This window comes from Arvicanthis niloticus, chromosome 5, assembly GCF_011762505.2.
Source record: "Arvicanthis niloticus isolate mArvNil1 chromosome 5, mArvNil1.pat.X, whole genome shotgun sequence".
Taxonomy (NCBI): Eukaryota; Metazoa; Chordata; class Mammalia; order Rodentia; family Muridae; genus Arvicanthis; species Arvicanthis niloticus.
This window is the reverse complement of record NC_047662.1, coordinates 170,334-184,699: the sequence shown is the minus strand read 5'-3', so window position 1 is coordinate 184,699 and position 14,366 is coordinate 170,334.

Below are 14,366 nucleotides of genomic sequence, written 5' to 3'. Positions count from 1 at the left end.
AGGTGTGTCACTGTGGGTGTGGGCTTTAGGACCCTTGTCCTAGCTGCCTGGAATCCAGTCTTCTTCAAGCAACCTTCAGATAAAGCTGTAGAACTCTGAGCTCTTCTTGCACTATGCCTGCCTGGATGCTGCCATACTCTCACCTTGATGATGATGGACTGAACCTCTGAACCTGTAAGCCAGCCCCAATCAAATATTGTCCTTATAAGAATTGACTTGGTCATGGTGTCCGTTCACAGCAGTAAAACCCTAACTAAACCAGTCACAAAGAGTAGATTGACACATGATGGAGAAGGCCTCAAGGTTTGTAGGACACTCCAAGTTTCCGCAACTTCGAAAGACTACAGGGGTATGTGATACACACTGTTCTCCCCAGAATGGAAGGGATACATTTTAGTGGGTTTCCTACAAACTTTGTACTGTGCACTGACAGAAATAAATATAGGGTAAACAGTCCCTTTTTCTCTTCAAACCCAAGTAAGGCAGATTCTCCCACTACACCATTACATATTTATCAAACTGTTTAACCTCTGGGTTTTGCGGTGGTGGTACATCACCAAGTTTGCTTATGTTGGCTGCTGGGCTCATTCCATTTCCAAGTCAGAAATCCAAGGATAAGATCATATAGCCCAACGTTCAGGTGATGGTCACACCTTTACATCTATGGTGATTCACTCTGATTTACAAGCAGCTGTATATGCCCCACATCCAATAATGTGCAATCCTTGAGGTTTGTGCTGTTCACTTCTGAGAAGCCAACCTGAGGGGGCTACTGCTGCTGCTCTCTCTGAACACAGGGCAGTAAAGAGTTGAATTAGTTGCACAGCAGCACTCTGCCAGATGGATTCTGTTGTTCGAACTTTCCTTGGAAGACAGCCTGTTTTCTGCTCTCCCACAATCCCCAAAAGGACAGTAGGTGTTTTGGATCCTTGTGTGCTTAAGAAGCTAGTAGTGCCTAGGGATAGATTCTTGCTATGTACTTGCTAATGTACTGCCCATAGCACCAGTAAATTGGGGGTTTTCTCTATCAGGAAGAGACCATCAGTGGAAACAGGCCCCTTCCTAGCTGGAGATGCTTCCTTCTGACTCTAGGAAGAGCTTGTGTCAGATTGGAGCTGATTTCCACTGCCCCAGGCTGTACACTCCAGTAGCCCCCAAAGCTCTACAAAACTATGCTTTTCAGAGGACTTCCAGACCTTCAAAGGGTAGGCTCAAGGTCAGAGTAACCAAGGAAAATAACCAAGGATATTTTCAGTCTCAGGCTTGCTGACTTCTTGCTTGGGGAAATGCAGGGAGGAAGAAGGGACACTGACTTTTATTCAATCCAGGCTCATGCCAAAGCTGATCGTTAACCAACCAGGCAGCTCTAGAGTGTCTAACAAACACTGCACAGAGTGGTCTAGTTCTACTAGGTCAAAGAAGGAGAGCTCAGATGTGATCAGACACAGCCCCCTTCCTGACTTCAGCACACTTTAAAGGACATATTTTAATTACTGCAGATCCTTTATGTCCTGAAGGTGGAGTTATTGGGAAAGTCTGAGGTAGCCACATCGTATTTCACAGTGTTCAGGATTCTAGGGTCTGCTTTTGGTGGAGGGTGGGGGTGGGTGAGGGATGTGAGATTGAAACAGGCTTTCACAGGCTTTTATCTCTATCTGGTCTTGAACTCCCTATGTGAATCAGGATGGACTTGAACTTTTGTCAATCCTTTTGCCACTGCCTCCTTAGTGTTGGGATTACATATATACTGATACCATGCCTGGCCATAGGATCCACTTCTTAACAGAGCAGACATACTGTGCTCCTACAGTTACTACAGTGTTAAAGATTTTCTAGTGTTTGGAAATTCTGGGTCAAGGCTCCCTATATCTTCCTGTAAGCTACCCTCAGGCATCTTTCCAGATCATAGCCCTTAGACACTGACAGTAGCATTCTGAGCTCCTTGATGGTTTATCTTCCCATTATCACCTAATCAGAACACAGAGACCAGGCTGGTGGATGAAAGGGACATCAAGATCTATCCTGTGCTGGCAGAAGCCACCAGCCCAACCCCTAGTACCCAGGGTTCCCCATATCCTTTGTACAAGGAGTGTGACTTAAGGCCCCTGACTCCTGTTTCCTGCCAGATGGGACATCTTTGCTTTGTATGTCTACAACACTGAGTCCCATCTTAGCTCCCTTTGGCTGAGAGGTCTCAGACCCACACTTGCCTTCTTCTGCTTCCTTCTCATACTCACAAAACTCTTCCTGGTACAGTCTGACACTAGTTTATTCCTGTGCTACTATGGCTGTGGCCTTCATCCTGGTGAGCCATTATTTGCCAAATAAATATTTGCACAGGGTGGGACTTGGTGCTCAGGGTTGAGTATTAAATGGGCCTAAAGTCGGAGAATTCTGTGGCATCACCACAGAGGCTCTGGGGTAAGGAAGCATGTCGGAAAGCTGACCTAAGGCTCTCTCAATTGCCTTCGAAGTAGCTTGTGTTCCTGACACCAGGGACAAAGACTCCAAAAGGCAGAACCAATCTGCCAAGACACAGAGCTCAGGGCTGTGAGTTCCCAAAGGAAAGATGAAGGCCAGGGGAAACTTGAGGAACACAGGGTTCGTGGGAGGCCATCATAAACATTGGAGATCACCAAGGTAAACCAGGGGGAAAGGTTCATGTAACAGGAGCCATATCAGTTACTCCACCCTGAATTAACATGGCAACCTTCACCAGTTACCCACTGCTGTGTAACGAGTACCTCCAAACCTAATGGCTGTGAACATACATTTATCATTTCTGTTTGTAGCTTAGGAACAAGTGGGGCCAATGTAACTGGAGGCTGAACTATATGAGGACAGGATTACCATAACCCCAAAGTTCAATGGTAGTAGGTCTTCATACATGTTCCTTTTGAGGCGTTTTTTATGTTTTATTTCTGTTTTTAGACATTATCTCATGTAGACCAGGTTGATCTGGAATTTGCTTTGTAGCTAAGGCTGGACTTGAACTCCTGATCTTCCTTCTTCCATGTTCCAAGTATTGGGATTATAGACATGGACCACCACATCTGACTCCATTGACCTCACTGCTGGGCTACCTGCAAGGGCTGGCTGTTCAGAGCAAGCTGTTCTAATAAGAGTTTCCAAGAAAACCAGGCCTGGTAGTACAAGCCGACTTAAGATGTTGAGGCAGAAAAATCGAATGTTTAAGGTCGACAAAAATAGAAGGCAAAATCAGGGCTGGGAGCCAGTGAGATGGCTTAGTGGGGTAAAGGTGCTTACCACACCAACCTGATGACCTGAGTTCAATTCTCAAGATTCACATGGCGTAAGGAGTAAACCAACTCCTGAAAGTTCTTCTCTATTAATGAGCCATGCTGGTGCACATATATGCATATATACAAATCAATCAGTCAGTCAGCCAATCAATCGATCAATCATGTAATTTAAAACAAAGCAATAAGGTGGAAATATACCTTAGTGGTAGAATGATTACCTAGCTTGCATGAGGTCCTCAGCACAATCTCCAGTAAAACACAGACACACACACACACACACACACACACACACACACACACACACACAGAGAGAGAGAGAGAGAACACAAGATGAAGAAGCTACAGGCTCCCTATCACCCAATCCTGAATGTTCTGCCTGTCACCTTTGTATTTGTCCAAAAGCAAGCTATCAAATGTATTTAGAGGGCCATTGAGTAGATGTGGGAGTATGAGGAGGGAGAACCTAGGGGTGCTGCCACAATTAGCTGTCCTGGATTTAGGACAGCTGCTGGTCAGGATCCTGGCTCACTAGCTTTGCTTGCTTTGGCTTTTTTCCTGGAGGCCAATCATCCTATTTGTGGGTTTGTCTGTGTTTGCTGATGGGCTAGCAATTGTTTGGTTAATAGTATAAAGTCAGAGAACTTTTGAAAAGACCCCCATTTTGTTTTAACTTAAGTATACAAATACACAGCATATACCCACCCATTGTGGGGCCTTGAGAGCAGACAGAGACCTACTTCAAATTGTGTTACATGTTGTCTTCATCTAGTTGTTCTCTCTCTCTCTCTCTCTCTCTCTCTCTCTCTCTCTCTCTCTCTCTCTCTCTCTCTTCTTCTTCTTTTGAGACAGTTTCTCTACATAGCCCTGGCTGTCCTGGAACTCACTACATAGCTGGCATTCACAGAGATCCATCACCTTTGCCTCTTGAGTGCTGGAATTAAAGGCACAAGCCACCACACCTAGATTTCACCTGGTCTTTTCAAATAGTTTCACTTAATTTCCATAAAAATAGCTCAAGTTTTGCATTCATGTAATGTGTTTATAGATTTTAATTTAAATCATGTCCTCTTATCATCAAACCCTGGCAACATCTCTTACTTATATTACAGCAAATATAAGCCACCTATATGTTTCAGAGTGACACTCAGTGATGATGGTGGGCCTGCATAGGGCACAGAAAAAAAAAAACAGAACTGAACATTCAGTCCTGGGGTCCGAGCAGAATAAATGCTGGTAGTACACAAAGTGTTTTGATTTGATTTCTTGAGGGCAGAACAGCACCTTGTACTCTCATAAAAGCCCTCCAGGCACGAGGAAAAAAAAAGCTCACCTCCTTTGAACACTGTAGAATATTGGTTTGGTTTAGTTTTGTTTTTTCAAGGTAAGGTTTCTCTATGTAGCCTTGGCTGTCCTGGAACTCACAGAAACCCCCCTGCCTATGCCTCCAGAGTGCTAGGATTAAAGGCATGCACCATTATGCCTTGTTTTAGTTTAGTGTTGCTTCTCTCTTTCTTTCTTTCTCTCTCTCTTTCTCTCTCTCTCTTTCTTTCTTTCTTTCTTTCTTTCTTTCTTTCTTTCTTTCTTTCTTTCTTTCTTTCTTTTTCCATTTCTTCGAGACAGGGTTTCTCTGTGTAGTCCTGGCTGTCCTGGAACTCACTCTGTAGACCAGGCTGGCCTCGAACTCAGAAATCCTCCTGCATCTGCCTCCCAAGTGCTGGTGTGCGCCACCACTGCCCAGCTTTTGTTTTGTTTGAGACAGGATCTCTTGTGTAGAACTCCCTGTATAATTAATGACGATTTTGAGCTCCAGATCCTGCCTCTGCCTCCAAAGTGCTAGATTATAGACATGCGCCAACACACTCAGCAATGTGTTGTATTAACAGTAAGAAGTTAGAGATAAATGAGGCTCTATGAATCTGGAGGCTGTATTCTGGGAGGCTAGTGAGGTTTGGGGATACCAGGAAGTAATGATTTAAAGCCGTAAGGGCTATTTTTGTAAGCTTTTCCTGGATGGAACTATCAGGAAGAAGAGATGGTGACAGGGTCAATTTCTTGATTTTCCTCTAAAGCTAACTTAGCCCAGGGATTGAGGCAGCCTTGGTAGCAACCCTACGGCCACCTCCATGTTCTTTGGTAGTAGAGTGAGGATTAATGTTCAGAATCTTCAAACCTCCTGGAAAGGGCTTACACTGTAGCCTCTCTTTCTTCCTTAGTTGCCAATCAAAACAATTATCATGGCTAGAACCTCAGAGCTAGAGGAGCTTGGCCATAAATAGAAATCCTGGTGGGCGGGTAGACATCAAGCAGCAATGAGACTGGCAGTGTTGGCCTAGTCTTGGTGGAAAGCTGCTGGAAAAGGGATGCCACCTGCAGGCAGCTCAGAAATCCATTGTTCCTAGATGCTCTAAGTTCTGCTGCATGGCCCTGAAGCACCTGAGTCAGTGCTCCCAACTGTGATGCAAAGTCCATTTGATGCCAAAAGGCCCTGCGTAGGCCCTATAGCAAATGCTTGGTGAGTATGATGGCATTTGGGGAAATGCCCTTCCCCTAACCAGTGGAGTCAGAAGCAACCCTGAACAATCCTCTCAACCCACAATGAGAGTGAGGCCATCCAGCAGCAGCCGAGCCTTGCTGACAACAAAAATGCCATCTCTAATGGGAGCTGGGATTTCTATTTATGGCCAAACTCCTCCAGCTCTGAGGTTCTAGCCATGATAATTATTTTGATTGACATTGAGAGCTAGCAGGATTCATGGAGTCAGCAGCACAGCCCAAATATTGGCTACTAGGTTGTCACCCCCTTCTATACAATGCCCCAAAACCCTTCCCCAAACCTGTGCTAATTATCCAACTTGTGCAGTCCACTTCCTGTATCTCCTTACCCATGCAAACACAGGAAGGATGTATCTATCCTAAGTCTATTCAGTTCTTACTGAGGCTCAGGGGTATCCCTTAGCACCATGTGCAAAGTAAGTGCCATTTAGAGATACTCTCACCTGACCTAGCCTTGCTGGTTACCCATGGATGGCATGTATGTTTTGTAGGATGGTCTGGGCTGCAGGACGAGGGCTTGTTAGTTATCACAGCTCACTTAGCCTGCCTCTTTCTGTGTCCTTCCTCAAAGGATTCCACACAAGAGGCTCAAGTCTGTAGCCACCAGTCTAGGGCCTGGTTAGAGAAGGTGAGAGGTAAACAGACCAATTAGGGCCTCCTCCTATTACATGGATTAGGTAGCCTGGTAACTGAACCTCCCTCAGCTCCAGCTGTTTGGGAAGGAAGCACTAAGGATTCTTACCTGTTCATTTCTCCCATGTGGATGTAGGGCTTCTGAGCTTTGCTGGTGGCAGGGATGAACACGGTGCTTCAGACTTACATATCGTCCCGGAGTACTAGTGGTGGGCCAAGGGCTCCTAGTGCCCTGTAGGGCCTTAGGCACCGTCAGCTTCCATCTACCAGGTCAACTATGAGGCACCTTCCTAGGAAGCTACATAACCTTGTCCTGGAGACCGAGATCTAGGAGACAGTGAGGATCAGGAAGAACAAGCCTTTGGGAACAACATGAGGATAATTGCTTTCTTGTGAGACACACAGAGCCAGCAAGCCTGGGCATGTCTACCTCAGGGACCATCCTTCCTGATGTGACACAACACAATGAGTTCTGCTGCCGTCTCCAAGGACCCCTAAGAAAACTGCTGAACTGGCCACTCAACTGAGTTGTGTCCTGAAACCTTCAGAAGAGTCCATAGAGCTGTCAGAAGCTCTGCCTTAGTTATTATTCTTTTAAAAGATTTATTTGTGTTATTTTAATCATGTGTAAGGGTATGTACACATAAGTTCAGGTGTCCAAAGAAGTCAGAGGCTTTAGATCCCCTGGAGCTGAATTTTTGAGCAGTTGTGAACCACCCCACACAGTAGGAATCCAAGTCTAGTCCTCTAGAAGAGCAGTGCATGCTCTTAATCATTGAGCCCTCTCTCCAGCTTTGGCTGCCCTCTCCCTGATGTGTCATATATTCCAGGGACTATGAATTCTGTCCAAAAAAAAACCTCTTGTAGAGAAAGGAATAGAAGCCAAGCATTTTAGACAGTCAGCCCCTTGGATATTTGTTGAGCTTTGGATCCCACAGTGGCATACCTTGCAGAGTACAATTACCACCCAGAAAGTGATGTGACACCAGTATGCTTCATGTCATCTTTCCATACCGGAAGAAGTTGTAAGAATGTAATGTTAGAATCTCTTGGCTGCTTAAGCCCCAGTACTTTGCAGTAACATTCCCCCTTTCACAGATACTGACTGGCATTCTACTGAGACAATATCTATGAGTCTGTAGTTAACAGACTTCCTGGTTACCTGCCAGGATCTCTTATCTTGAAAGTGAGTTTACTTCAAGTTGGGTATTCCTTATGACATTCTGTTCCCCATCATCTTCCCTGATTCCTGCCTATAAACTAGAGATCCTGGCTATAGGCTCTTGCTGTGAAACCTCCCTCTTCCTCAGAAAGTTTTTAAAAATAGGCCTCCCTTGTGCTATGTGGGCTGGTTCCTCTCTGTAGAGACTCCTCTATGCTATTTGTCTCTGGTGCCAGGGCCTGAACTCTCTTTGGAGGCCCTGCCAGGCTTCTGCTTATCAATCTGTTTGTCTGTCCTGTTAATAACTCCTCCAATAAACTTTCTAGTAACCTTTCAGTTCCCCTTGCGCCCTTCCATCCGAAACCTTTCAGAACTGACATGGTTCTATCACCATAAAGGGTGCTCTCCCTTCCCCTGCCACCATCCCTTCTTCATCATCTGTTCCACTTTCATTGTCTAACATTTCAGGGATGTTTAGTACAAGGTAGCACTCAAGTCATGGTGGACATAGATGGCTGGTTCTCTTTATGCTGCATAGTGGTCTCTAGGGTGATTACCTCAATCAAGGGACACTGTGAATACTTTCAGGTCTGGGTTCATACAAATAAAACTGCTAAAAACCCTATACAACAGTTTGTGGAAATTAAATTTTCGTTCTTCTGGGACATGGTTCTGGACCATGTAGTAATTGTCCATTCAGGAAATGGTTGTCAGTTCTCCAGGACAACACAGTCCTGCTCTGTCAGCAACTTGTGAAAGTAATTGGCAACAGGTACAATTGTTTTTAATTTTACCCTTCCTGATAGGTGTGGCATGATGTCGCCATTCTCTTAATGTACAACTCTAAATGGCAATGATATTTATGAGAAACCTTTTTAAAGAAATTCTCTCCAGGATTATTAGCCTGACAAAGAGCCATATTCCTTGAGCCTAACCTCCTCGTCCTTTACACTGATTATCCAGTCAAGTCAAATTGGACATGATGTTCACTGCCAATTATCTCCAATTTATAGGGTGAGATATAGTCAATACCAATGTTAGGAATAAAAGACACATGCCATCTTGTCTGTGTGTGCTTGTTAGAAATAAGTTCCAGGTCACAAAGAAAGAGATTACCATTCTAACTAAAGTGTCTGGACAAGGTGAACTTTGCTCCTGATCAAGAGGGTGTGCTTAGGAAGAGTAAACACACATCAGGATAGGAAACTGGAAGTGCATTTGGTTTTTATTCTAACTCAGGGTGTGGTTGTGCCTTTTCTCCCTCAGTTGGCTGGAGTCAGACCTTACAATCTTATTAAACTGGATAGCCTGAAAAAATTGGTGCACAGGAAATGGAGAAAGTGGAAAGGGATCTCTGTTCCTAGGAGAAAAGTGTCACTGTTCCAGGTCATCAAATTCCTAGAGTGGAGCAGTGGGCCTTTGTGTAAGCAAATGTTGTAGTGGGTGGGGAGGATTAAAACATTTGCCTAAAAGTCTTACAAAATGGGAGAAATAAAGATTTTAATTAATTGTTCTAGACAGAAATTTTAGACTCACATTTAACGTTTCTTACAGTTCTCATTATTAACCTGTTGTGGATTCTGGTTCACAGAATTACCTCACTGAGTTACTTTTGCTTTGCTCCTGGTCTCCTCTGTGAGACACTAAGATTATTCTTTTACAACAATTTGAGAGCTTCAGAAGGATCCCAGGATAGAAAGTGACTTGACAATATGGAAAGGGCCCAAGAAGATACCACAGAGACCAGGAATCTCCTGTACATATGACCAAGATAGGAAAGGCAAAGAAAGCATAGAACTTTCTCTTATCCAACTTCCAGGATGACCCAATCACTAGAGCAAGAAAAAGTAAATAAGAAGTGTCACTGACACAAAGTAAATATGGAGTCCTGAGTGCTGTTAGTACCCTTGGTAACTTCTGATAAACCTGTTGCTAAGAATCACCAAACACAGGACACTGTCCCATGAGGGAATTCATTGGAGACAGACAAAGCACTGAAAGTCAGAGAGCAAGAAACCTTCATTATGGAACAGTCGGGGTTGAGATACTTGCTGATAGCTTCACTCTCACAAAGCCCAAATGGAAAACAATTTAGGTAAAAAAGAGTTCTAATATTCTGAGAGCCTCCAGGGGTCCAGGTTGGTCTTCCTGTGGAGTTCTTATCCTCTCCAGGCCCCGCAATACTTCCTCCTATTCTTCTATAAGAGTCCCCAAGCTCCATCCACTGTTTGGTGTGGATATCTGCATCTCTTGGAGCCAGCTTGGATGTAAAGTGAATAGGAAATAAGTAAAATAAAATAAAAAAGAGTTCTAAGGGACTTTCCTAGACAGGGAGTAACCACTCCTCTGGCAGGCCCAGAGGCTCCTCCCACCCTATCCAATATTCACAGATCTGATTTCAACTCATTTCTTTCTCAGGTGGGACAAAATGAAGCCAAGGTTACATTCTCCTTCCCCGTTTTTTACATGTGCTCTCAGAGCAACAGCACCACCTATGGGTGTTAAGCACACTTTCCATTTCTTTGACTTCTTGGTTCACTTTCCCAGCAACAGCCTGTTTCTAGAAGCTGATGGCAGTCAAAACATATCCAGATACATTGATTGGTTTTTACAATTATAATTTGTGGTAAGACATATGAACTCTTTTTTTTTGCTTGAAACCCTGTTTTGCTGTTTCTTTGCTTTTTCAGTCCTACATGTCTAAGCCATAGGTGCTGTATCTTCACGCTAACACAGCTTAGTCTTTTTTTTGGGGGGGTGGGGGGGGAAGGATCTAGTGAAGTGCCGGCTGCTTTGGAGCACTCTGGAATGTAGGTTCTGAAGGAACACCTAGGACTGGCATGTTGCATGCAGTTTTGGAGCAGTTTGCAATATAAATTTGATTGAAAATCTGGGACAGATATAGACTAGGCATAGATGGTAAAGTTAAGGTGTTTAGAGGAAAATCTTTATCTTAGGTGTTCACTTAAAACTTCCAGGCACATGGTCATAGTAGTTGAGGGAGGGGAGAAATCCCAAAGCAAGCACAGAGGGGTGGGGGATCCTACCGTCAGGAATAGGCAGTAGTAGGCAGCTTAGGCTGTTGATTGACAGGAGTACTTAGTTGGAGTCCATCTGACCTGTGACAGGTGGATTGAAGTTTCATGACTCCCTAAAGGTTACAAGATTTTTTTAAGTTTACAAAAAGAGATAAAAGTTGTAGACACATTAGCATGACCACTATCATAATCGGTACTGAAATCCACACTGTAGGAAAAAACCAATAGGCCGGGGACTGGTGGCACATGCCTTTAATCTCAGCACTTGGGAGGCAGAGACAGGTGGATTTCTGAGTTCGAGGCCAGCCTGGTCTACAGAGTGAGTTCCAGGACAGCCAGGGCTACTCAGAGAAACCCTGTCTCGAAAAAACAAAAAACAAAAAACAAAAAAACAAAAAAGAAAAAGAAAAAAACAATAGACTGATGCCTTCAAGTCATAGCAAAGGCTATAACTTAGGGTTAAAAGCATGAACACTCTTTCATCTGTTGAGAGTTGGATACACAGATTGGACAAAAATGCTTTCAGCATGGTGAGCTGACTGGCCTCGAACTAAGAGATCCTCTTGCCTCTGCTTCCTGACTGCTGGCTGTTAAGAAGCAATCTTAAGTCTATACTTAGAAGATGACCAAGGAAACTTAAAATCTTAAGCTCTTGACTATAATTGGAGTAGTCATTGCTTTACAAGAGTTAGAGTGGTGAATTCTGTGTATGGGGATTTGGGGTTCAGAAAACCTATACTCATCAGTTTAAACAGACCACTCATCTGAGGTTGCTCATCTGCTCATCAGCAGGTTGCCAAAAGGAGATACTTATCCCTATGACCCCTAAATCAATCTCTATAGCACATGTCCCCTACATTTGCTTCTCTATGACCAAACTAGAAACCACTGTTGACACTGAGCAGAGACTTATGGAGGCTGTCCTTATTGGTCCTATAGGAGACATAGTGAGTATTCAGGACGGCTTTTGCAGAATGGGAAATCTTTTATGTTTCAATTAAAGACCCATGGCACCCCAGATGGGAGACACAGTCATTGATAGACTTTACTACAGCATTCACCACAGCCACCCATCAGGTACAATAAAAAAATATAAAGAGGACACATCCCACCCCCTCGACCCCTAGGTATAGGCAGAGTAGAAGTAGTTCAAAGCTCTTCTAAGGTTCTCATATCCCTTTTTGATAATATAGTTAAATGCCCCAAACCAAATAAATTTCTACCACCCCTTATCACTCCTCTCTCTCTCTCTCTCTCTCTCTCTCTCTCTCTCTCTCTCTCTCTCTCATCACAGACAGCTGTAATTCCCCCAGGAACACACTTCGTGAGTACACTGGAGACCACAGTCTATAATACCATTAATACTACCACCCAGCCCCTGTGTGCATACATCCACAATGACTCAATTATCTGCAGTCCTCAAGTTTATCACTGCCTACCTGCTGGATGGTCTGGGACTTGTGCTGTGGTGTTCCTTTTTCCAAAACTAGTGGTGGTACCTGGTGAAGCGCCCTTGCCAAGTCCCCTCACCAGGTTTATATTGGCGCAGCATAATGACTGAGCAATCTAGGCCATACTCTTTCTAGTAGTCCTGGGCATAACTGCTTACCAGCACCTCTGGAATGGCAGGACTGACTACTTCCCTAGCTACTTACCACAGGTTTTCCTCTTAGGTCTTCTAGGATCTCCAATGGGTGGATCCGACCATCCTTACCCTCTCAGGCCAAATAAACTTACTGGCAATAATGTCACAAAATGAGCTGGAATTAGGTTTGCTATCAGCTCTACAGAGACCGCACTTCAGGAGTTCTTATCCTAACCCCTGGGCCCAACACAGGGAAAAGGGGGTGAAAAACCCACAAATCCCTGAGCAGGAAAAACCTACCAATCCCTGAACTTCACACAAAAACAAACAAACAACAAACAAACAAACAAGAACAACAACAAACGCTAATCCCTGAGCATGAAAATCCACCAATCCCTGAGCTCCCCAAGCTTAGGACTTGAAATCCCACCAATCCTCACTCTGGAAATCTCTGCCCTGACAAGCTCTGCCCCCTCAAAAATCCTTATTTGCACTGCCCTATGCCCAATTCCCTGATGTCCACTCCTGGAAGCAGAGGGCGGCTGTCCCTGGATTTGTCCCTGTTCCTGGATTCTTCCCTTGAATAAATCTCCTTTATAAGATTTACCACCTGGAGTTACTCTCTCACTGGAAGAAGCCAAGAAAAGCTAAGAATCTGAGGCTCCTGAGCTCCTCAGCTCAATTGGGGATGCCCTCCCCTGGGAACTGCAATGCCTCTGCTGAGAAGGCTTCCTCTCAGAGCTGTATGGTTCCTGAGCTCCCATGTCTCAGGATACCCTTCCCTTGGGACAGCATCTCATCTCAGAGCTGTGTGGTTCTTGAGTTCCTGAGTCCCCAGACAGCTTTCCATCTAAGCAGAAGCATTTATAGTGGGAGGAGAGGTACTAGTGGCCTATCTATGACTCATCCCCTCATACTGCCTAGCCAGTGTTCAACGGATGCCAAGTCTGATGAGCATACACACACAAGTCTTTCAAAGATACCTGTCTTTTCCTAATATTTTTCCAGAAATACTAGAGGTCCTGGGGGTAGCCCAGAGGAAGAAGGAAGGAAAAAAAAAAAAAAAAAAAAAAAAAAAAAAAAAAAACAAACCACAAACAGAAATTCTGTCTGTGCCGAGCAGTGGTGGCGAATGCCTTTAATCTCAGCACTTGGGAGGCAGGAGGATTTCTGAGTTCGAGGCCAGCCTGGTCTACGGACAGCCAGGGCTACACAGAGAAACCCTGTCTCAAAAAACCTTAAAAAACAACAACAACAAAAAATCCTGTCTGTCCTGATGTCACTAATTTGGGAAGAATCCAGCTCATTTTACCACAGTCCCACACCCCTGTGCTGCTGTAGTCACTTGCTGGCCAAGAAGGCCCATAGTTCTAACTCTGAATTCTTAGATCCACTGAACTTTAGGATGGAGTTCCAGAAAAGAGTAAATCACGGTGGTGCAAAGAATGCTGAGTTGTCTGGCCAGCTCTACTATATCAGAGAAGCTGAGGTCATGTCAGTGTCGAGGAAGTGAGGAAGGGCCTGATGGAGAGCAAACACTGGGCAGTGTCATTTCACTAGAGGCAGCTTGAGACCAGGGTGAAAAAAAAAACAGAACCAAGCCTGACAGATACTCTCTAATCTTTATTCAAAACACAGCCCTGGTGCACACACTTTTGCTCTCTTCAGGTGCTGCCTAGTGGTCGAACCCCACTTCAGAGAAAATGTAATCTGGTGGACTGCAAAAAAGTACAATGCCTCCTCCTTGTGTCACTGTGGCGCATTCAAGAAGTTTTAGAATAGCTTCTGTGAAGAAGCCCAACTACCTGAGGCCTCCAAAGTGAAAGAGACCGAGGTGATCAGGTAGTCCAGAGGCAAGACTCCTCCTAAGCATTCCACTTGGTGACCTCAGATGCTCCATGTTCAGCTTAGCGTGGGTGTGGCCTCCCACTTGGGAGGAACTGGAGTCCAGATCTCCAAGCAGACATAACAAAGATACATTAGGAAGCCCAGATTTTAACAAAAGAATTAATTTGAATTTTGTGTTCACTTTGAAATGGGGCTAGCCAATCAAACCATACGTTCTGAGTGAGTTTGAAAAGCATCTACCCCACCTCAATCACGAACTACCTCCAGTTAAATATTTCAAAGGC